The sequence below is a fragment of the Protopterus annectens genome, chromosome 16.part0, assembly GCF_019279795.1.
Source record: "Protopterus annectens isolate FY-2018-M chromosome 16.part0, PAN1.0, whole genome shotgun sequence".
NCBI lineage: Eukaryota > Metazoa > Chordata > Ceratodontiformes > Protopteridae > Protopterus > Protopterus annectens.
The window spans coordinates 405,974,150-405,996,610 of NC_056750.1; the positions used below are offsets into that span (position 1 = coordinate 405,974,150).

The window sequence follows — 22,461 nt, forward strand, 5'->3', positions numbered from 1 at the left end:
ATTAATATTCCTAAGAAATTTTTAAAAATCCAGCAATTACTCCCACTAAGGAGTTCTGATCACTTAGCTTTACAGTTTTTAGTTTGCACCAATCCAGTTTAATTTTACCACATAAGATATGCTTATCGCAGGTCTAAATTAAGTTGTGAATAATTTATACTCAGGATTAATTAATTAGAGGCGCTGACTGACAAACCAAAAAGTAGATATACTCAAGGATTCAAAAATAACCCAAGTGCTCTCATGAAGGGCTGCACTAAAAAACATGATGTGGTAATACTGGGTTCACACATTAGCCAGAATGAGGAAAGACCTCATTAGTGGAGAACTTGCATATGTCTGAATTGCCATTAAGTACCGCTAGCGCTAATCAGTACTTCCTGCAGTATTTAACGCTGGCAGCCAATGAATAATGTTAGTACAGGCATCCTCCCATTCACTTTCTCTCTCTTGGGAATTTCTCTCTCTCATACACACACATGTACACGCACACATGCACATGCACCCGCACACACAAAACATAACCTATACCCATCCATGTGTCATCAAAATATTCTCACTGTGTCCTTTTTTTTTCTTGCGCTGGTACATCATGTATATAATCAGTCATTATTGCCAGATATTAGTTTCACTTGTCACATCCCTCAGCAAATGCATTCAAGTAATAAAGCTGTTAATATATTAGCTTTCTAAGTTTATACGATGAATAATTAAAATCCAACCCTGATTGACTGTCTTTGTCCCACCATTACTTTTATGTAGATCATTTATGCTACAAGGTTGAGGGGTATGCTTCATGTTCCTATCCCATCTCTTCATACTTCACAAACTGATACAGGCATTGATTAATGCTGGAAATCTTTGCTATGTGTTAAAAAATACTGCTCTAACTTATCAGTTTGTTTAATAAGTTAATGCTATTACTTTCTGTGGCAAGTCTGTAGTGTTGAAAGCCCCCTCCCCCCTTTGTAATTTACTTTTTTCTTTTTTTTTCCAAGTCTTATTTATTATTCACAGTACATCCCTGGTGTCTAGTGGTGGGTCACAGGACTAATATCTTATGTGGGAAATGGGAGGGTACAGTGTTGGAATCCTATTTAATGACATTAAAGCACACTATTTATATTATCCCTGGTGTCTAATGATTTCCAGCTACATTTTTTTTGTAAATAAGTCCCTTTCAGGAACACAATGTTGAGTATCCCTGGTATCTAGTGCTCCCCCAACCCTTAATATGTGCAAGTGCAACTAAGGCATGAGATGATGATATAACCACTGGTGGCTAGTTTTTATCTCACATCTTCAGGGTTATCTATAGGGTCTGATGGTCTCCCCGATCAACATTAGGTTTAAGTGCAGTTAAGGCACAAGATGACACAGTTATTTCATAGTGTCTAATGCCTGCCATCACCATTAGCTTTAAGTGCTGAAAAGAAAAGAGACAAAAGGGTTATTCCCTGGTGTCTAATGGTTCCTCTGCCTCTAGGTGTCATTAAGACACAATGATCTAAAGTTTTCAGCTGTGGTTAATGGCCCCCATACCTCAATATTGTAAGCTTTGCTTGCACACTAGTCTAGGGCTGTGTGAAAGCAAGACAGCCACCACGATCTACCCACTCACATAAACACCACATTCATTTTATAACTATGTATATGTGTGTGTCTGTATATATATATATATATATATATATATATATATATATGGATCTACCTCGACCCAACGAAATTACGTTTCAGCAAAACATAATTAGGCGAGCTTTATTTCGCGAAAGTGCATTTTTGCCAAAATGCATTTTCGCGAAAAGGCACCTAAGCGAATAGCAATAGGGGCTGTTGCGTAGATCGTGGCACAGTGGGGATAAGGGATCTCAGAGTGAAAATATAAAAGTAGCAGGTTGGTGTGGTTAGTGTTGTTTTTTTATTTTGTTTGGAGTTTTTTTGTTTTCATGGTTTGTTTTTCACGAAAGTGCATTTCGGCAAAAATGCATTTCGTGAAAAACAAATCGCCTTATTACGTTTCATTGAAATGTAATTTTGATGGGTCAAAGTAGACCCATACAAACACACATATATACACACACACACACACATGCACACGCTCACCCATACAGCACACATACACATGTATACACATACAAGCAGACATACACACACACACACACACACTCACACACACACACACACACACACCCATCCCCCACTACTATGACCTTCCAGGTAAGCGCACACACATGCAGCCCCTTACTTACACACATGCAGCCCCTTACTTACACACACATCCTCAACACTACTGGAGTGATAACCTTACCAGCACTTACCTCTACTATGATGGATGAATATGACCTTTTGGTTATGGTCATTACCATGAGTGGCCAGGAGCAGCACTGCTAATTTATGTAGCAGTATGATTCTCTGAACCATTCAGCTGTATAATGCCTTACTACACGCATTTCACAGGGAGAGCACATGATTAATTATCATATGCCTATCTACCAGAATACCTCAATAGTTGCTGTCACAGCCGGAGAGACAACCCACCATAGAGCTCCATGTCTTTGTGCAAAAGCTCTGTGATAGGGTTGTGTCTGAATACAAAAAAGTTGCGATGAGTTGTAAATCTTGTGTACATCTCACAGTATCTTACAGTGTGGAAGCAGTAAAGAAGGCAGTTGACTTGAGCATATACACAACCATGGAAAGGTGACAGTATAGAAAAGAGGTGTCTGCCTCCCTCCTTGGTGGCAGTTAGACATACAAAACTGCTGAAAAAGGAAAAAAAGAAATTTAAAATCTGGAAAATGTATAATACTTTTTCTGCAAAAAGCATACTATAGTGTTAATAAAATGGTAAAATAATCTTTGAGGACGCCTAAGAATAATTCATGAAATAACTTAGTTAAAGCAGGGGATAGCAAAGAATTCTTCCATTACTTTAATAGAAATAAAGGGTCTACAGATAATCTTTGTCCTATATTTCATGACATTATAATATCATGCATGGGTACTGATCTGCCAAATACATTCAACACTTTTTATTTTTTTTTTACCAGCAATGGTCAGAAATCTTGAAATGAAATTTTGGATTATGCCTCCTGTCCACTACTGACATCACAATTAGTGACTACTTCCTTGGAAAGGATGAAGGTTAATTCTAACCCCAGTCCAGATGCTATTCCAGCTTGATTTTGGATATGTTTACCTAAGGATATTAGGTTCATAGATTAGTACTAGGCTACTGCCCTTGTGGGCCATTTTAAGCCTAGCAAATTACCCCATGGGAGAATTAAACTCTGCACCTTGTGTCTGTAAGGTAAGGACCTTAACCATTATGCCAACCTCCCATATTGATATCAAGTTACCCACTATGTTTAGTCTATTATTGCATCAGAAATTGTTCCTTTGAGTTGGAAGTTAGTAAATAGTGTTAATAATTACAGACCAATGAAGTTAGCATCTCTTACTGGGAAGTGCTTCAAAATATGCTGGAAACAACTTTGTAGGACCATTAATGGATATTTTGCAACATAGTTTTATAAAAAACAGGCCTACATTTACAAATCTGGTACAATTTTAGCATGGCCATGTACTTTAGAATTGAGAATACGGTGGTTTATTTAGATTTATCTACGGTGTTTGACAGAGTACCATATTTTAATAATGCATTGTTAAAGTTAGCGATTGACCCACATATTGTTGGGTGGATCCAACACTGGTTATATGACAGATATCAAAGAGTGACAAAATTAACAACTGTTACTCTGAATGGAAGACTGTTCAGGTCATGGTCCCACAGGGATCACTTTTAGGTCCAAGGTTATTGAATGTTTTTTTTTTCCCCACATCTCCCAATATCAGATTCATTCTGCGTAGCTAAATACACTGATGTCTATTTATGCTTAGCCAAAGTGATATATACAAATTCAGTAAGTATACAGAAAAAGTATTTAACTGCTTAACAGAGCATTGGCTGAACATCAACAACTACAAATACATTTTGGTAAACCATCTTCATGGACCACTGCATGCCAGGGGTACTGTATATCTAAATATACTGGACAAGTATAGAAATCTGGGAATTACAGTGTGTCATTAGAATTCAGAACTGATGCAATGATTATTACATCCAAAGCCATGGAGATGGTTGAAATCATTTTAAAAATGTTCCAACAACATACTCTGCTTTTCTGACTGAATTATTTAAGTCATATGCAAGACATGCGATATGACATAATTCAATGGTTTGCTTATATTAGAACATACGCAGAGAAAGTACTCAAGAAGAACTTCAGTAATTAAACATCTTTCTTATAAACAATGACTACACAGTATGATCCTTTACTCCATAAGTTATAGGTATTTAATAGGAAAGCTATGCAATATACTGCATTATGAAGAGCTCCATATATCAATGAATGGTGAGTTATTACAACCTAAAATTAATTCTATGAGTGACAATTATGTTTTTAAGATACAAAAGTGTAGGACTATCTTATGATGTAGATTTATTTCATTCTTTTTAGTTTATCTGGGGAATAAACTCACATTTCAAAGCAGATTCATTATTAGTTTTTAAAGCTATAGTAGATAAATGGATATTCTTCAAATCCATAATCTGCATTTTAATTGGTGTGTCAGCCAATAAGCATTTTTACTAAACTATGAAGTATGTATTACAATGGGAAAGGGAGAGACAGGACATTTTGGTACAAGAAAAATAAGAAAAGAGAAAAAAATGGGGACACAGCAACAATGAAATAAACAAAACAGTTCTAAAGTAGAAAACAAGTACAGCATATAATTAAACAAGTGAAGTGATTTTTATAATATAAATATACAATGAATTATGCTGATTCTCCTGCATGAATTCCTGTGCAGTAACATGATCCAGGTCAAGTGCCTTAAATATTATATTAACAGTACTACATTTCCATGATTCGTGATAGTTTTAAGTTAACTTAAGAGTAACACTACATGTATAACTGATGCATTTGTCTTATTTCACTTAATGTAACAAAGGCATGACTAAACAGTCAAGATGATCTAGTTAATTTACCTGTAAAATAAAATGTCTTAAAAAATTGATACATGTAATACCAAAAGCTAAAGTCAAAGAAGAGAGAAATTCTGAAGAAGAAAAATTCATCTCAGCCTTTATGAGGACATTCATATGTTCATAGGTCTATACTATGCTAATGATCACTAGGGCCCTTATAAGCCTAACCATGCAACACAAATGTGACCCACAAATTTGATTTATATAGCAGTGATTTACTGCAGAAGCAAAGTTGGTTCAACCAGCACCCTGGTCTGATCACTATATTCTAAGCGATTGGCTTATTATAGGTAGCTCTACACCACCACCCCCAGTTCTTCCATTAAAGAGTGCAAAAACAAACACAAAATTGGACATTCTTTCTACTGACACACCAACCAGGTGGCCATATGCCCGACACCCCCCCCCCCGCCACCTGCTCCATCCATTCAGGTCCCATTTCTGTGCCCTGCTCTTAACCCTCCTTCAACATATTTAATTAAAAAAAAATATGTTCTGCTTTTAAACTGTAGCAAACTGTTTTCTACAAATGTAGCAGTACTTTGGTTTTTGCTACAAAGAATTTTTGTTTTTTTGACTTTTAAACTGTAGGAAACTGCTTGCTACAGCTTAGACCACACACAAAAGCATAGAGTTCTACAGTGTTAGGACTGACAGCAAATGCAATACCAGCATTAAAGAGATATTGGGATAGGCTGATTGTGCCTCCCCAACATTCTGAGCCTGGAGTAACTGCCTCTCTCGCCCTACCCTAGCTATGCTACTGATTTACTGATGTTTTCTGTCCATCAGATGCATAGGCATCAGACCAGGAGTGAATTTCCAGTTATCCATCCATTGGTTCAAGAGCACTTAAATAGGGAAAAGGTGGACCTCTACATCAAATGGATGGGATATCTGATCCAGAGAATGGGAATTATCTGAGAAACATATTTATCTCTCCAACATGTCCTAGTGATGTCACAAGCAAAATGTAGGTCTTTTAATCTAATAATTCTAATGCTGTTTGTTTTGTGGATGTGCAAACATTTCACCAAAACAGGGCCCACAGATGCACTGTCTGCCAGGCAAAGATCAGCTCTCAGAGCTCTGTATGATACCAAGTAAGGAGACAGGGCTTTGAGGCAATCAACATAGGACAGTGTGTTTACTTCCCATATTCTTTTTATAAGTAAGCTTTGTGGACATTCCAGTTGCTGTATGTGTCTGGTAAGACACATAATGAATGGGACATTATACTTTATGATGTGACTGAAGAGGGCCAAGTATAGTAGTATAATGACCTCTCTGGACTTTGATGCCATGCCCTTGCTTATAAGTTTCATAGAAGGGTTTTCTTACTACCTTGGACACATGTTGGTTGAAGGCTAGGTTTTTCACTTGTCTCTGTTTTCTATTATTTTGTTCATAGATGATCATCCATTTCAACTAGCATTTCTCTTCAAGGAAGTTAAGCTCCAGTCCATATTTTCCACATTATCAATAAGTTTGCTTTTTGAAGTATAATCCAGTGCATCTTCTAAAGAGTTAAAAGTTGTTTGACTACCTGCCAAGAAGATTTTTACTTTAGCTGGGAAAATAAGTTGTGCTCTAATGTTTAGTTTAAACTTTTTAACAAAGGAATACAAGCTTTTTTTCTTAACCATAACAAATGAAGAATAATTCTTGTCAAATCTGATACAGTCTTCTTTTATTTTTATGGGAGAGTTTGCCTAGGCATTCTTTAATAACAGGTCTTTATCCTGTCTAGAAAAAACATGAACTATTATTGACCTTGTAGATGGAGGATTTTACTGTAGAGAAGATTTAGAAATAGATCTGTGAGTTCTCTCAATACCAAAAGACAAAGCTCCAGGTTAATTCAGTACCTTTGGTAGGCAGTTATTTAGAAACTGAATCATTTTATCACTTTCTTCCTTTTCTGGGATATTATAAATTATGATTTTCTTTCTTCTGAATCTCTTCTCCAAGTCTTCTATTTTCTCCAGAAATAAAGTATTTTGTTTAAGCATAAATTCCACGATTTTCATTCTTAGCTGCCCTGGCATCCAAGTCAGTCATAGCTCCTTCTATACCTGAGATTTGAAGAGACTGCAGATTAACAACATCACTCAGTAAGTCTATTTGTTTTTCACGTTCTTTTATATTATCTATTTTATTGTCAAGTCTGTTCATTTTCAAAGATAAATCATAGATGCTGCAGAGAATAGATTCTAAGCCTTTTTCAATGAAGTGCCCTGAGAAATAGATTTTGAGTGACTCATTATGAAAAAAATTCAAGTCAATTAATATTTCTTTGACAGAAAAAAATGATAAAAAATAATAGAAAATTGATTATTCCAAGATATAGTTGTTAAAAAAAGATAATTAGTAATGTCTTCTTCTATTATTAAATAAAATCATATATATATATATATATATATATATATATATATATATATATATATTACAAACATTCCTGTCAGAAGTATAAAAAGAAGCAGAGCAAAAACTCACTGCTGTTAATTGCTCACCATCTTGGCCACACCCCATGTTAGACCTTCCTGAAGGCTGTTCTTATCTTGAGGAGATTCAATGACAGGTTATGTATATCAAATGCATGAATTGTAGGTAAAAAGCTGAGAACTGTTTTTGCACAACTTATTTTCAAAGGGTTTATAAGAAAACATTAAATGAAAACCTCACCGACAGACACAAAAATATGTTTATTTCATTGTGGTTTGGTGTTTCCTACATTTTAACACCGCTCTGGGACTATTTACAGTTTTTCAAATGTTTTATACATATCCACTGAGTCTGACCACATGGAGTCTAGCATTGTGAAGTGATTCCGATTGTTTAGTGTGCATCTAGGTATCCCACAATGCAGTGCTTGTCTGTAAAGAATTACATGAGAACACGCTAGACTAGTAAAGCTAGCACAGATCCCCTCATCAGTGTTGAATGAACTGATGAAGGGAGTTGTGTTCCTGAAAGCTTTGTTTTATTAAAATAGTGTTTCTATAAGTCCAGCTTGTTATTTTGTATCTGAACTGCTTGCTGTACTTAGATTTATTGGTCGTAGATCTCTTGTGCAGGAAAGAATTACATCACTCAGGCCTCATTCTTCCTAAAGCTCCTGGCACTGCATTGATTTTATATGCATAAATTGCTGTCTTTCAGTCAGTTAGTATTAAGTAACATTTTATGCTGTTTAATGACTACTTAAAACACAAACAGTGCAAATGCAACAGAACAGACTTTCAAAGTGCTTTTTACTGCTGCTTCTTTTTAGAATGGCTAAATAGCAGTCTTTTGTGAAACCTAAATTGTACTACTACAACTCATCCCCATCCCTCTTCACACCTAACTTCCCTAGCTATCAAAGTGCTAAGGATAATTTGAGCTGTTACCTGCTGTGATTGACAGCTCACAGCAGGAGGACTTGACTCATTTACTGTTTCCTTGTTCTAGCCTTTACTTTCTGTATGGGTAGGGGAAGGACCAAGGAGCTGTGACATCACAGCATGGGTTGGTTTTTGTAAAGTCATGGTGATGTCAGTTTGGGGAGGAAATTGGCCAAAACCTACCTGTATTCATTGGCTTTGATGACATTAATGAACTGGAGACTGCAGCAAGCTTTTCCAGGGCAGCATAAAAGTTTTCTGAAAGTGAAACCACCACAGTACAGTAACATACTGTTTTAGTGGGGAGAAACAGTCAATTTAAAATATTTTAAATGCTGAATTGTTGTTTATTCAAAGCAGGGATTGTAAATAGGGTCAAACAAGGACAGAGAAGGTGAGCATTTAATAATAGAATCCCATTGTTGTCCTTTAATAATTACTTGCTCAGATTTTGATGTACATGTAGTTTAGAATGTGAGAGGTACTTTACCATGTATCTAAATATGGGGAGATGAACCATTTTAAGATACCTATAATTAGCATAATTTTCTAAATAAAAGAAAACTATTATAAATATGCAATCTAGTGTTGCAAAAGGGAAATTGTCGCTGGTCCTCTCCCAAACTTTTGCTACTACTACATTAATCAGAAAAAAAATAAATATTAGAATTTGTTGAAAATCATGTATTTCATTCCTCCAAAATTCTAATAAGAGTGTAATGGTGCAGACCCTAAATGGGTTGCATGTTGGGTTGTCCCTCCTCCCAGCAATACTATATTAATCAACTGAAATAAGATTTTGTTTATTTTAGCGTTTCTCTTAATTTGAATTATGGACATTGTGTACATAAAATAATGACAAAATGATATAATTCATTATTGCAGCTGAAACAGTTGTTAATATGGATGCTGACACACGTGAACTGTACAAAATAGATGTATAAGATCTTCTTCAGGAGAAGTAAATAAACAGGCTAATTACATTTCAATGGCATGGCTGCAGAAAGTTATTTAGGATATTTAAAAAATTGAAAAGTTTTACAATAGGATAGTAGTGAGCAATTCTTTCAAACAAAGGTGTTCCAGTATGAATCACTAAGTAGATATCAACATGCATAATTCTACATAGTTTCAAAAAATAAGTCAGTCAAACCAACATAAGAGGATGCTATGATTAGAGAATCTGACACTTTTGTACAGCTAATCATTGGTGATATGCTTGTTAGACACAGAACCTAAGCTTATGATATATACTTATTACACATGCCAGTACCCTTTGTAGTGATCTAAGTATTTGAGTTCTCCTTATAGTATAAATCTGATAAACAGCTTGCAAATTAAGAAAAGATTTTTGAAGTATCACTTTTCTTGACCACTACTAATACTGACATTATTTAATTTCTCCTGTTTTCATCAGCTGCTTAATTCCTTCATTACCCTAAACAATAAGTCCAAAATCCTTACAAAGTACTGCTTTGTTTATAATTAGAAGGTATGCAGTAGTCGTAAAGCATAATGATTAAATAAAACCCTAGCAGAACTGGAACATAACTGAAAATTGTAATCCAAGTTAATTGTGCCAAAAACTTTTTCCACATCAAGATTAATAAAAAACATTTTACTGTAATTATATTTATTAATGTTATGATTATTTTACTATTATCTTAAGTCTGTCTTTTATTTCTGAATCCATTTTGGTCATTATTTACTACATTACGGTTGAAATCTTTCATTCTATCTGCTAAAATTGACATGAAGACAGTATACTCCACATCTAATAATGATATTGATTCTGTATTCTGAATAATCTAAAATATCTTTATTCTATTTTGAAACTGGAGTAATCACTATTTCCAAGATGGTGGTATTATTTGCTTTGTTTGAATATCTATTAATAATAATAATAATAACTCCTTATTAATCAGGTAGACCCACTGAACACACAGTCTCTTTTCAAGGATGGCCTGGAAGCACTGTCTGGTTAAGTGACTTGCTCAAGGTCACACAGTAGGCAAATAAGGGCTCCAGGGAATCAAATTCTATACCACAGGAACTACATTTCACAGATTTAATCCCTGTGACAAATATTCTAAAGAGAAGCATTACATTCATGGGTAAACCTTTGTACAACTTTGGTACAATATTATTTTAAGAAATTTAATTTGCATTACCATGTTTCAGAATATTATTTTATCAAATTTTGTAATATTTGGTATTTCCAAGACATAAAATTGGTGAATTATGAGGTACTGTGCTAATAATTTTTGTATTGTCATTCAATTTGTGTAAATATCTAAATTACATCAATATTTCCCCAAAATCTGTTTTTAATTCTTTCATCTTTAGTGCTACTGATCCCCTTAATATGATAAGTTCTTGGTAATATTTTAGTCCTTCTTGCCAAGTTATGCATTCCTTTTGTGGACATCATATAAGAATTACTTTTTAATATTACCAGAGCTGATACCATTTTATGGGTTAATATATTTGGTATTTATTTCAATTATATGCTCTAGTAAGGTTTTATTTTTTTCTGAAGTACTTTTTTAATCTTTTGCAATTTACTTTGTATATCTGACAGTTAATTTTTCCATTGCTTAACATTCTTTTTGTATCACTTTTCCATATATATAAGCTTTTTAAGCATTCCAGACCATTAATTTGCTTATGTCTTCTTTATTGTTAGTTTCATAAATATGTCTATTTCTTTGTTAAACTATTTTTTTTTTATTTCTCCTCTTTTATTAAGTATGATGCAATTCCAAAAGTAAATTGGCCCCAATTCCATAAGACTTGCTCTCAGTATAAGTGACAACTTACAATTTAGAGCAGGTGCTTTGTAATCTGGTACCCATAGTAAGCCTATTTATAGACCTTTCACTGAAATGAGTCACTTACACTGAAAGTAGGCCAAATCAGGGCAGACTTGCACTGATATCAACTCTTTTGAAATCTGGCCCCATGAACTTGGTTGAAAGTTTGAAATATAAAGCATTATGATCTGACATAGGGTATGGAATTATTTTAAAATTAGAATTTCTAGAGATATCATCATAGGAGATGAATACATTATCTATCCTTGATGGTGTGTCAAAGACATACAAGTAATCACTGAATTCCAAAGAACACTGACTCCATAAAATTTGAGTTAAACACTTTTAGTCCAGATTGATTTTGAAAGACGTTATAGTCAGATAAAGGACATAAGGAAAAGGAACTTTGTTCCAAACATTTTAAAAGTAGGGAGTGATATTACTTACACAATTTTTTGTTAGAATGTCCGAAGGTTTTATCACCGTCATAAATCTGCAAACTTAAAACTCTCAGTTCTTTAGAATGGAATATTTTATACGCTAATGTTGATTTGTCTCAGACACAATGGGCAGTATAAAGAGTATAGGTTTAAATTCTGACACCTTTCCTCATAATGTAGGTTAGAAATGAATGCTATTCATTTTGCAATTTTCCTTTGAACCATCTGTAATTGATCTAACTAACCCAAGTTATAAATAAAAAATCAACTGCTATTTTCAAGAACCAATTGGATACATATCGCAAACATGACTCTCAGGCAGTTCTCATCTCTCATGGATATATTTTTCAAAATGCAACCAGTTAAACTTAAAGCCCTGCTCACAGTGACAGCCACATGATTTATGAACAAAAAGTTATTTGTAATATTAGTTCTGAGGTCCTTGCAAGAAGTAGTTTCTTCAGGGACAACACCTTGCAGAGAAATTGGTTACTTATTTCTAGGATTGTAAAAAAATGTGTTACATTTACCCAGACTGAGATTCCAGATTCAGGCACCCAGTTTGAGATTAAGACAGATAGACATTAATTTCATCAAAGTCTTTGCTACTGATGATGGTAAATGTTATTTTGCAGTTGTCTGCAGCTGTATTACTCCAGCAGGAATTGCATGTAGGAATGTAGAAAACAGGATATTAAACAACAAAGGGCCAAACACTAAACCCTGTGGTAGACCACAGAGAACAATGGCTGAATTTGATGGAAAACCTTAAATAACTTTGATCGAACTTTTATCTAAAAAAACGGTTCATGATCCAGTTAATAACATATGGATTTATGACACAGATAGACATTGCTTTATGTAATACATAAAGGGCACTGTATCAAAGACCTTAGCTAGATCAAGAAATACTATGCCACAAGCTAAACCACTATCATAAGCCAAGTTACCTGATCATAGAAGTCAACTAAATTCATAAACAAAGATCTACCATGAAGAAATCCATGCAGATGTAGCTCTATTACATTAGAAATGAGGTTACCATCAGTATAAACTTAAACATCTTTCAAAGCTTGCTCCAAAAGCTGAAGCAATGCTCATAGGTCAATAGTTTTTCACATTAGATGCTTAACTTTTGTTAAGGATAGGAATTCTAGAGGATTATCTCTATACAAAAGGAATTGCCTTGGTTCTAAGCAAATTGTTGAAAATAAGATATCATCAGGGGGCCTTATCAGCTTTAGTGGTTTTAATCATTCCAGAAAGTATTCTGCCTGTGTCCATTGGTGTAGTACTTTTAATTTTCATAAGGGTTTTCCTTGCGTTACTAAGGATATCACAGACAGAAACTATCAGAAGTAATACACCAGCTCTCATATATTCCCATAAGCTAACATACTAGAAACTATGTTGGAAAAGTGGTTTGTTAAATTTGTCTGCAATATCCTAAGGAGACAAAAGTATTCTGATTCACATGTATATGTAGGTACAATTGTTAGTTTTCAGTTGCATCACTGCTGCATGGTTGTAAACATTATACAAAAGTCAGGGGATTCAAAAACAAATCCACCTCTCGTGAAGGGTTGTTTTAAAAAGATCGTATTTTCATCATGTGAATATTTTTTATTCACAGATATATTAGCCAGAATGAAAAAGACCTTATGATATTCTAATTTGCATGTCTCTGAATCACCATTAACTATAATGGGTGCAGATAAGCACTTTCCTGTGGTTGTTGAGTGTCAGTGGCTGCATTGTGTTAGCACAGGCACCTTCCCTTTCACTGACCCACACACATACATATAACAACACACACACAGATGCACACCACTCTTCTCCCTGTTGTCAGAACACCCACTTTGTCTCTTGTTTTCTCTGCCACGGTAATTCATGAATGATTGCTGTTAGTCCTTAATGCCAGACATTCGAATTTCAAACTTCATATCCTTCAGAAAATGTATCCTAAAGCAAAAGATGTCAGTCTAGTGCCTAAGCTTGTGGGAGAAAGACTTAAAATGCCTCCATGATTTTCTCCAATCATTAATTTTGGCTTTTGTCCTGATGTCTTGTGCTAAGAGGTTGAGACTTATGTTTAACATTCACTGTCTCTCTCCCTGTTGCATGCATTGTATAATACTAGAGATCCTCGATATGTGCTTTAAAAAAATTGCTGCACTAACCTAGCAGTTACCATAGTGGGTTAATGCTGAGTTTTTTTATTTATTTATTTTATTTTACATTTGTTGACCCTGGAGAGTCCAACTGGATTACAAGTCGATTTTCAGTGGAGGTCCAGGGAGAAATGTCGAGAGTACTTGAATTTTTGTTTTTTTTTCCTCTCAGTTCTTAATTTCATACATGACATACCTACTGGATATTGGCAGTGCAGAGGATTAATATCTTCTGTAGGAGTTGTGGGGGTATAGGGCTGGAATTCCCTTTAATGCCTTTTAAGGCATGCTGTTTGTAGTATCACTGGTGTCTAGTCATTCCCCACACCACATTTTATATTTTTTTCAATATGCCCCCCTTGTGCCTGGTGGTTACCCTCTATTACCATTATGTTTACATGCCATTAGGGCACAACAGGTAAGAGAGTTCATCCTGGTATCTAGTGTTACTCCCTGCCCCACTTCTTCCAAGTTCTGTCTAGTGTTTAGGGGTTCCACCAGCCTCAATATGTTTAAGTGCTGTAAAGGCACAAAATGTAAGAGAGTTTCCATGGTGTTTAGTCTTCCTCACAGAGCCACCTCTGCAGAGTTATCCTGGTGGCTATTGGATCCCCCACCCTTGGTCAGCATCAAGTTTTAAGTGCTGATAAGTACAAGCTACACAGTTATCCTTTGGTGTTTAGTGTTACCTGCTCCCATCCCACATTATCTTTAAGTGTCTTGCAGAGCATTATGCACAGTAATCCCTGGTGTTTACTGTTCCCCTGACCATTAAGGGGTGTAGCTTAAGAACTATCCCTGGTGATTACTGCCTCCCCTTGACCCAGTGTTATATGTCATGCTCAATAGTCTAGGGGTATGTGGACATGTGACAACCACTCCAACCCACCCACCCATTGATATATACACACAAAAAATAACTCCTATCTCACTAGACTGCACTCACAGACACACTCATCCATTCACCTATATATATATATATATATATATATATATACACACACACACACACACACACACACACACACACACCCCTACCTACCACATAACTTCCCTACTACTAACCCCCAGGCAGATACACACTTCACTGACTCACATGCATGCACACATACACACAGACACACACAATAACACTACTTAACCACTAAAATCTCTAGCACTTACCTCTACCACAATAGACGAACACTGCCTTTTGGCCGTGTTCATTGCCATGAACAGCCAGGATCAGCCATGCTAATTCATGCTTTTCTCCAAATCATTCAGCTACATAAATACCTTATCTCTGGCAGTTCCAGGGAAGACCACATGACTAATTAATACATGCCTCTAAGTCTTTATGCAAAAATACTGCTGTATGGCTTATTCTGAATTCCAAAAAAATTCAGCAAGGTGTACACCTCATGAATGCCTTGCAGCACCTTTTATGAATTTGGTCAATATATATACAGTAATAACTAAAACATTTTTATTGACTACTAAAGAATAGAGTTAGATGTTTATATCACTTGGGGAGAGAGTACATGAAAAAGAAGATGGAGAAGACAGGAGTGAAAGGATGATATAAAGAGCGATAACAGAGGCAGTGAGGCATACATAGAAGACTGGAATAATATACATGAGTGGGTATTCACATACTAGAAAAGATGTTCATTTGAGTTGTCTAGAGTAGTATATTTTTTGTTATCCTTTTAGGTATTACAAGAACAGTTCCCTAAAGTTATTAAATTATTGTTATCATCATCAGGTGGGAAATAGAAGTACAAACTTAAAAACCATAACCCTTATCCTTGTGAAGAATCGCCATCAAAACTAAGGGTCATCATGGAGTTGGGCAGCTATAGGCTCACTGGATTTGAGGTTTGAAAACAAAAACGAAATGAACGGACTATATGGACATTACCTGCTGACCAAGGCTCTTCTCTTATTTTATTTTTTTATCATAAAAAGGTAAAAATACAGTTATTTAAAACTAGACCATTTTAGTTGCATAGTCCTTAGTACTCTTACAAGCATAAAGTGAGGTTTAGACGTTTGCAGCTTAATGAAACACTTCAGAAATACTTTGCTGCATTCTACCCTTTCCATTCATAGCATGTATTATGATAACATGTACATGCAATGAATATGAACAGAGAAAGGGATTCAAACCCACATCCCTGTGTTGTTAAGCACCTCCACTAAGGTGAAGCTACCAAATGATTTTGATGCCAAATGATGAAATTCCCATGTACTCAGAGAAAGAGTATAATATATTACGCTAACAGAATACAAAGCTGAGTGACTTAAGTGCCTATATTGCCTATGTAATTGTCCCTGCTTCTGATGCCAGCCTCAGGCATGCTAACAGCAGGTTGGTCACATTTTACACAATAGAAACATGCTTACACAGTTACACATCCTCTGCTGATTATGCTGCATACTGTTTTCATAGTTACCACAGAAATCTGCAGCAACATAAGCAAGAGCTGTTATTTATTTTCTATTCATGACACAAAGACTTGCTGTTAAAAGCCTTTTGTTACTTGTGGTTTTATAAAGCAACATTAATCTGGTTTGGGCAGTAGAGGATAACGCCAGCTGATCAGCTGCCTACAGGTGGTTCACTTCCTTGTAAAGAAAGCAAGTGATTGTTACAAATATAGGCATACCTCCCTCTGATGATACAAGTTTTCTGCATGCAAAAGGGACACACACTGTTCACTGAACTTGACTTCTTACAAGCAATCATTCCAATTAATGATGCCAACATTCATTCTTCTCAAAGGAAAAGGGTAAGCTGAAGAATAACATGATTTGTGGTATTGTTTTATGCCTAAAGGTCCAGGCATGCTGTGGAACTGTCTTTTAATATATGTCAATTTCTTTTTCAGTTTGAGATACGTGGTGGTTCAGCTGAGTTACCTTGTGGTTATGGCTACTATTATTCTATAACTTTTCCGAAGTACATTCTCATTGTTTCCTTCCCGTTTCCTTTTTATTGCTATCCCTCCCTTCTTATATTATTATTTGTCCACCACACCCCTCTCCCATCCACAGATAATGAACCATGAGACTTGTGGCTAAAAAGGAAGCAACGGGGGAGGGAGATGAAATTTCAAAAACTTTTCTGTTCTGGCTTTCATTTCTGTCAGTCAGTGACAGTCAGTCCTGCTTCGGAATGATATTTTGCTCCATAATTCACAGTAGCAGTACAACCTCGTACAGACTGTGGAGTACACAGTCTTAGTCTTAGTCATAGAAGCTGTAACTTCAATAAAACCTAAAGAAAGAGGAAGAATGTAAATTGATTTGCAAATAGTGTACAGAGTAGTTTAGCTATCTTCAGATAAATATATATATATATATATATATATATATATATATATATATATATATATATAAAGAGTGAGAGAGAGAGACTACTCACTAAGAATGCACCAGACAATAGGAATAATGACCGAATAACCCAATTTAATTTCATTTTTACTATTTCCAATGTGCTGTGTTTCTTTATATTTATAGCATCAGCAGCTACCTGCCTAATATAATAATGTAATAGCATATTGAATTATCCAGACAAACTCAGTGGTAATAGTTTCATCTTCTGTGCTGTTTGCATCTATTTTAAGTGTCAGGTGTCAGTATAGATGCTTAAGCTTAACTTACACATAACTGAATTAAATGTATTATTTTTCTTAACTGTAATATGCTTATTAACACCATTAAATGATTAAGATAATGCAGAGAATGGGTCCTAAACATTTTACAGGAGGTTTGACCACTCTGAGGGTATAATGCATGTACAGACTGAGTGAAAGATAATAGGTTCATAGGTTGCTACTAGGCTATTGGCCCTAGGGCCTATACAAGCCTAGCCATATCAATTCCCTGGCTATTTTTTGCTAGAATATTTACTTCCCTGGTCCCCTGTCTAGCAGGTTGACTGACGTGATCCCCGGGGTGACTTTCCTATCTCCCATCCAATCGTCAAGGTTTCTTTTGAAGAGGGCCAAAGAGGCACTCAGCTTGACATGCATGGGCAGTCTATTCCAGGGTATGATGAGTCTCTAGGTCAGGAACCTATCCCTCCAGCATGTTTTGTTCATTGTGATGACCAGGTTTAGATCCCTGGAGCATGTAGCTCTGAGGGATTGGGATTTCTTTAAGTGTAGCATGTCCAACAGCACTGGGTTTGACATGGCCTTGTACGTTAAGCAGAGATCACCTTTGAGTAGGCGATATGCGACAGAGTATAGCTGGAGTTTTTTTAGATGGTCAGCATAGGGCATCTGCTTTAGGCCGGTGATTTAGTGAGATATTTCTGTGGCCTTTCCAGTTGTTGCAGATGTCTTGTGAGATACATACCAAATGGGGAGTTGTACTCTATAATGTTTCTAATGAGGGATGAGTACAGTGGGACAATGACCTCCTTTTTTCTGGATGAAAAGCCCTTAGTGATGAGGTGTGCCACATAGACAGATTTCCTAACTGTTATGGCTATGTGGTTATCGAATGTGAGACCACTGTCCACCTGTGTCCCTAAGTCCCTTATCACATTTTCGGTGTTTAGTGTACTGCCACTTATGTGGTAATTCATGGGTACATGGTTTTTCCCAAATGGGATAACCATACATTTCTTGGCATTAAGCTTGAGCCCATGGCTCTGGCACCAAGCATCTGTTTCTGTAAGGCCCTTTTATAGAATATCCACAATTTGGGGATTCAATAATGGCTCCCAGTTTGCAGTCATCTGCGAACTTTGTTAGCCAGAGTCCCTTAGTGCTGGCCTGTACTTCAGAGAAGTAGATGCCAAACAAGATCGGTCCCAGGACTGAACCCCGAGGTACTCCGCTTGTCACTTGTCTGGAGCTGGATTTTGAGTTGGCTACTTTTACAGTGTGGGTTCTGTCAGTAAGCCATTTGGCAATCCATCAAGTAATGGATTGCCAGGTGGCAATCCATCAAGTGATGTAGGGAATAATGCCCAGCTTAGTAAGTTTGTCTATGATTCCAGAGTGGGGGATGGTGTTGAAGGCCTTGATGAGGTCCAGATAGGCTGTGTGGACCGCCTTACCCTTGTCCACGGCTCTGGAGACTGATTCGAAGAAGTCAATCAGGTTGAGGAGACAAGATCGGTCCTTTATGAAACCAAACTGGGTGGGGTCCAGTGTTTGAAGGTTGCCAATGTCTTTGTTTATAAGTTCCATGATAATGTGTTCCATGGCTTTGCAGATCAGGCTCATCAGACTGATGGGATGATAGTTCCTGGGATCCAAGGTGGATCCCCCTTGTGGAGTGGGATAACTGTAGCTGTGCTCCACTCATTGGGCATGAAGCTTGAGGTGCGGCTATGATTAAACATGACACTTAGGTGAGGTGCCAGTTCATTTTGTAGTTCATGTAGTACACAGCCCAGGATGACATTAGGTCCCATGGATGCTGTATTTTTAGCTTTGGAGAGTGCATTTTTTTACTTGTGTGGCCATGAGTACCGGAATTTGGCAATCTTTTGGTATTGAGATGGACCCTTTAGGGGGTGAGAGGGGGGTGAAGTTGGCACTGAATCGATTTGCCATGATATTGGCAATATCCTTGGGATCAGTATATTTAATGCCATTCTGTTGTAGCTCAGAGCAGATCTGAGCATTGCCATTTAGATTCTTGACATAACTATAGAATGCCTTGTGGTTGTCCTTGGAATCTTTGGCAATTTTATTTTCGTAACTAGCTTTGGAGGATTTTATGAGGGATCTCAGCTTCTTACTGAGGCTGGTAAGGGAGTTTTTTGCACACTGGGATTTTCCTCTTTTCCGCAACAGTTTCTTCCTTCTGTTGTATAGTTTGTTTATAGCAGGGGACCACCAGATTGGATTCCTTTTTTTTTGGAGGAGACCGTCTTGGTTCCGTTTGGAATGGAAAGATTCATGCATGAGTGGATATGCTCGTACAGTGCCTTAGTAGGATTCAGCTGTCGAACTTCCCATTCCCATCTGTATGGGTGTCATGAAGTTTGTCACTTCTGACTTGAGTAGCATGAAGTTGGCTTTGGAGAAGTTTTTTTATGGAGGTTTCCCTACTGGGGGGTGGGTGGGGGGATGTGGATGTCATGGGTGATTAGCTTATTGTCAGACCTGACCAATGAGGAGGTGACCGCTGGAGTGGAGCATCGATCTCCCATGTTGGTAATGACCAGGTCTAGGATATTTGAGCCCCTGGTGGGACTATGGATTAGTTGGTCCAGGGCATTGAAATTTATGAATTCCAAGAACCGTTGGGCAAAGGTGTTGGTACCAGAGTAGTTTTCCCAATTAATGGCAAGGTAGTCAAAATCACCTAGTATTAGGGTGTTTGGTTGTATCTTATTATCTAGTATGTTTAGGAAGGTGTAGTGAGACTCTTGGGGCATGGTGGGGGATCTGTAGCAAGCTACAGTTTGGATTGCAGTCTTGCCTAGTGTTAGTTGCACCTGTAGAATTTCAGATGCACTGTGTTGGGAAACTAGTCTGGAGGTGTGAATATCTTTGGTGAATATGGACACTCCTCCGCCTTTAGTGCTTCGGTCCTGGTTTGGTGGCCGAAAAGTGTGCTAAGAGTTGTAGCCTGGTATTGCAGGGGTGCTCTCTGGAGCCTTGAACCAGGTCTCAGTTACTGCACATATATCAATGTTCTCCATTTTTGGAGTGCCTCAAGAGTGGATTTTCAGGTTTAGACTTCTAGCATTGAACAGCATTACCTTCAGATTTTGCATGCTTATATCTGTTATGGTGGTGGTTTTGTCCTTTGATCCTTACCTAAAAAAGGCACTATAGGGGTGGCAAGAGTCTTAGCCAGTAACCTGAATCCCAGGGGTAACAGGTGCAGACCATCTCTGGCAAAACATCATGGTTTGTCAATCATGTTGTCCCAGGCAGACAGATATTGGATCCCCTTTGAATGACACCAGAAATCTAGCCAATTGTTGAAGTCAATCATTTTGTCCTTATACTGTGGTATCATTCTGGATGAAGGTAGGATACCTGCCTAGGCCACATGATCCGAGAGCTCTTCCATGTCTCTTTTCATGTAGTCCAGGGAGGTACGTCTCATGTCATTCACTCCAACACGGACAATGACAGAGTCGTATTCGTATTTGTTGTGGAGCGACTTGAGTGCATGCGTTATGTGGTAGATCCTGGCACCCAACCAGGCAGCTGACAGTATTTTTCTCCTTGTTCAGCCTGGTGAGTGGGACATCAGTGTGCCTGACTATAGAGTCACCTATGACTAAAGTGTTGGGTACATTGTCTTGCCTTAGGGGCTGCTGTTTGGTGGCACACTGGTGTTTTGAGCTATGTGTCACTTTGGTTGTGATTGGTGTTTGTTTGCGTTTCAGCTTCAAAGGTCTTTGTTGCTTGGGCAGGTTAACGTTAAGGGCCTCAACATAAGTGGTTTAGTGTTACTATGTGTGGATGTTGGTGCCGTGAGTTTTGAAGGGCTATGTGTTGCTTGATGTGTAGTGCAGGTGTTAACCTTCTCCTCTTGACTGTCCAGCACAATCTTGGCAAGAGAGAGCTTTGCTTCCAGTTTATCTCTATATCAAGGGTTATGGCAAACAGCATGGCAGCCATGTCATCAGTAATATGTGTTCAGGAGCAAGCCTGAAGTATTGATAGAACAAATTCGGATGGAAGTAAAATGTTTATTTTAGGGTGGTTGCGCAAGAACATTGGAACAATACTAGGCAAGTGACCCTTTACAAGCATTTAAGCACTTATTTCCCAAATTGTGCAGGGGCACACAGGTTCATCAGTAAATACTGGACAATCACTCTATAGACCATTACAAGCCTAGCCAATAACTAGAGGTCATAATTAAACTCTGCACCTTGTACCTGTGAGGTAAAGACCTTAACTATTATAACAACTCTACCATCCCTCCACTCCCCATCCCACCCCAATCCTGGTATAAAACTTGTGTCTACCCATCTAAAGATCAAAGATCAAGGCTGGCCATAATGGTAAACAAAGTATCACTTTGCTTGACCTGTAGTGGTACCTTATCCCATAGGCTGGAGATAGATTGAGTTAAGAACCTATACATCCAGACAGTCTTCTTTAGTTGTTGGTATAGATTTAAATCCCAAGTCTGGGTGTTTTTGGCTTACTTGTTTTACAAAGAAATAGGAAATCAAATAAGACTGGGTCATTCATGATTGGAAAAGCAAGACGCAGATCAACTTTGAGAAAAAGTAGGCTGTTGAGTAGGAGAGTTGTGCTACTTTGTCTGGATAGTTGAAGGACTTAATGCCTTTAATTTTCCTTTGTCAAAAATGGCTAATGCCATTCCAGTTCAGAGAGATGCTTGGAAACATGCATACCGAGGAAGCATTGTATTTGAAAATGGTAAGCTATGAGTAGAGTGCTAAAATGACTTCTTTTCATGTTGAAAATATACCCTTGAAAATTACCTGGGCCAAATAAATGTTTTTATTTTCAGTTATGATGGAAACATGACTAAATAAGAGATAGTTGTCCATATAAGTAGTCAGGTCTTTTATTACCCTATCTTTCCAAAGAGGCATATCACTTATAACATATAAAGTGGGAGAACATGAAGTCATTCACTCCCACACAGGCCACC

The 22,461-nt window shown here is 37.1% G+C and overlaps 1 protein-coding gene across 4 annotated transcripts in view; it reads left to right on the plus strand.

Moving 5' to 3' along the window:
• The first annotated feature begins 16,509 nt into the window (after positions 1-16,509).
• LOC122790313 (keratin, type I cytoskeletal 18-like) overlaps positions 16,510-22,461 on the plus strand; it is a 508,415-nt gene continuing 502,463 nt past the window's right edge. For all 4 annotated transcript variants that reach the window (XM_044057831.1, XM_044057834.1, XM_044057833.1 and 1 more), the window contains exon 1: positions 16,510-16,634. The gene's annotated coding sequence lies outside the window, so the exon portion shown is untranslated. The remainder of the gene's footprint in view (positions 16,635-22,461) is intronic.